Source organism: Panthera tigris, chromosome E2 (genome assembly GCF_018350195.1).
Source record: "Panthera tigris isolate Pti1 chromosome E2, P.tigris_Pti1_mat1.1, whole genome shotgun sequence".
Taxonomy (NCBI): Eukaryota; Metazoa; Chordata; class Mammalia; order Carnivora; family Felidae; genus Panthera; species Panthera tigris.
The window spans coordinates 1,440,858-1,444,644 of NC_056674.1; positions in this window are offsets into that span (position 1 = coordinate 1,440,858).

A 3,787-nucleotide genomic window follows, 5' to 3' on the forward strand; every position below is an offset into this window, starting at 1 on the left:
GACTAACTGGTTAAGTCTACATTTCTGGAGGAGGTTGAAATTGCAATTAGATTAGGTATTAAGCCCCAGTTTGGGGACTCAGCCTACGTGCACCATTTTGGGTCTGTGATTTTCTTTTTAACTTCATAATAATAATCAGCAGCCACTCATATTGATTGCCAAATACATGTCAACTGTTTTATGACCTTCAATATGCAAGGTGAGGGACGAGAAAGAAAAAAACCCTAGACAGGGCATGATGGGGAGTTGGAGAAGGGATATTTCTCTGGCCTGGATAATCAGTGTTCAGACTGTGTTCCAACCTACCAAGTAACACTTTTATTGAGATAATACTTCATTTCTTAGATATGTTCCATTTCTTTTGTTAACCTTAAAAGTGCCAGTTATTTTGCCAGCCAAAGATGGGTTTGAGACCAGCTGAGAATTGTAACCTGGTACAAGCAAGATTTGGCAAAGCCATAGGCAAGTCTGGAGAACAAAGAAGGAAACCTCTCTTTTACAGAGGAAGGGAGTTGGGCGGAGACGTTATAAACTAAAAGTCCATCGGAGTAAACTGGGAGTTATAAATATGGATTCTCATTATCTGAGCTATGACTGCCTCTCATTGGCTGGGCTGTTGAGGGTGGGAGTAGAGGAAGAAATCTTTCTTCCGACTGATGGGATAGTAAAGAGGACTGGACTTGCAGGATCCACCTTTACTCTTCTTGTTGGGTGTGAGTTTGATAACTAGTGGTGAGAGTGAGAGCGGGGCTCGAACTCACTAACTGTGAGATCATGGCCTGGGCTGAAGTCGAATGCTTAACCGACTGAGACACCCAGGTGCCTCATTCATCCATATACTTTTAATCTGTGCAGATATGTCTTTATATTTAAAGTGGGTTTCTTGTAAACAACATATTGTTGGGTCTTGGGTTTTGATCCACTCTGACAATCTTTCTTTTGATTGGTGCATTTTGACATTCAAAGTAAGTCTTGATATAGTTGGATTCATAATCTGTCACATTGGTTATTGTTTTCTGTTTGTTGCCCTTGTACTTTGTTCCTATTTTTGCCTTCCACCCATTTTCTCCCTTTTGTAGTTAAAAAAATGTTTATGTTTTGAGAGAGGGAGAGAAATAAAGAGCAAGCAGAGGAGGGGCAGAGGGAGGGAGACAGAGAACCCAAGCAGGCTCAGCACAGAGCCGGACTCAGGGCTTGAACTCACCACACGTGAGATCATGACTTGAGCTGAAATCAAGAGTGAGGTGCTTAACCAACTAAGGCACCCAGGTACCCCTCCCTTTTGTAGTTTTAATTGAGCATTTTATGCATTCCATTTTCTCTCCTTTCTTAACAGTTGTACTTGTTTACTTTGGTGGTTGCCCTAGAGCTTACAGTATACATCTACAGCTAATCTAAATCCACTTCTAGATAACACTACCATTTCACAGGGAGTGTGTGTGCCTCAATATAACAAAATATTACTAATTCCTCTGTCTCCTTCCTTGCATCGTTCCTGTTATTCATTCTAATATATTCACACACATATATACTCTAATACATTGTTGCTGTTTTTTGACAAATTGTAATCTGTTAGATAATTAATAATAAGACAATTCTTTTTTTAAATTTTTTAAAATGTTATTTATTTTTGAGACAGAAACAGAGCATGAGCAGGGGAGGGGCAGAGAGAGAGACACACACACACAGAATCTGAAGCAGGCTCCAGGCTATGGGCTGTCAGCACAGAGCCCGATGCGGGGCTCGAACTCACGGACTGTGAGATCATGACCCGAGTTGAAGTGACGCCCAACCAACTGAGCCACCCAGGTGCCCCAAGACAATTCTTATTTTACCTTCACTTCTTCCTTTTCTGATGCTCTTCCTTTCGTTGTAGATCTCAGATTCTGAGCTATATACCATTTTCCTTCTCTCTAAAGAACTTTTAACATTTCTTTCAAGGCAGGTCTACTAGCAACAAACTCTCCATTTTCGCTTGAGAAATTCTTTATTTCTCCACTTTTGAAGGATAACTTCACGGGGTACAAAGTTCTAGATTTGTGGTTTTTTCCCTCTCTCAACACTTTAAATACTGCACTCCACTCTTACATGGTTTCTGAGAAATTGGATGTCGTTATCTTTGCTCCTCTAGAAATAAAGTGTTTCCTTTCTCTGACTTGTTTCAGAGTTGTTTTTTTTTTTTTTTTTTCTCTATTATCTGTTGTTTGAAAATACTATTTCTGGGTGTAGTTTTTTCTTTTAGCATCTTTCCTGCTTGGTGTTCTCTTAGCTTCCTGGATCTGTACCTGGATGTCTAAATTTGGGTAAATTTGGGGGAAATTATCAGTCGCTATTGTTTCAAGCATTACTTCCATTCCTTTTGGTCTTTCTTTCCTTCTGGCATCGTCATTATGTACCTGTCACACTTTTTCAGTTGTTCCATAGTCGTGAGCTTTATGAAACAAAGTTTTCAATGTAAACATAAATTTATATATAATTACCTTAATTTTGGCATTCTTTTGTACATGGTGAGGTTTGAAAGATACAGAGTGGAGTCTTGAATCATCTCCCTCCCACGTATCACTCCCAAACTGTTCTCTTTCCGTTTCCTATTCTATAATGCTTGTTACCCTTTCTAAAGTTCAAGTTTCTCAATGAGCCACCTGGTTTGAAGATTACATGATGAAAAGATGACCTCAAGCAAGAAATCCTACCAGCAGACTGCCTTTGGACCTGAACTGCAACTCTTCCGTGGTCCCCAGCCTGTTGGCCTGCTCGGTAGATTTTCCACTTGCCGGGCCATCACAAATGCTTTAGCTAATTCTTTAAAACACATATACACTCCCAGCCCCCCACACCTCTCTCTACACACACACCCCCTGATGCTTCTCTGGAGAGCCCAATACACCACAGAACTGAACGCTTAAAAATGACAAGATAGTAAATTTTATGTGTACTTTACACAAAAAAATTTTTAAAATGCTTTAGAAACTTTTATGATACAAAGATATAGCTTAAAGACACTACTAGAAAAAAAGAAGCCAAACAAGAATTTTCCAAGAAAGGTGTTTCAGATGGTTCAAGATTTTTTATTGATAATGAATTCATATGAAACTGAATTTAAATTTATTTTATCTAAACTTCACTTTCCATTCTAAACAACTCTTACGCTCAGTGATTATTAGCACCTTTGTTGTTTATGAACAGTGCAGCTCTAATACATAACACAGAGCCTTGCCGGTTATCCAGTGCCATGCTTGCACACACAACATGGACAATACTAAAAATACATATATGCGCTTAGTAAACACAGCTATACAAGAGTAAGCGTAGGATTCTATTTAAATAAAATTCTAGAAAATGCAAATGACAGTGCCCACCTGGGGACGGCAAGTTGTGTAGGACTGGGAGAGAGAGAGTACAAGGGGCCAATGGAAACTATATAGGGGTTATGGATTATTCATTTCATGGCTCTGACAATGCTCCCATTGTGCATACTTATATGAAAATATATCGTACACCTTCAATAAATGCAGTTTAACGTATGTCAATGCCTCCATAAAGCTGTTAAGAAATAAAGATACCATATAAAATCTGGATCTCCTCTTCCTCCCAAAATATCACATCTGGCAAAGCTGTACTGACTCCATTGACACCCTTCCCAGTATCTTATTAACTCTGATTCTCAAAACAGAAGGAAATGCTGACAAATGAGGAAACTATGCTAAGCAAAATAAGCCAGTCACAAAAAGACAAATACCGTATGATTCCACTTACATGAGGTCTCCAGAGCAGTCAAATCCATAGA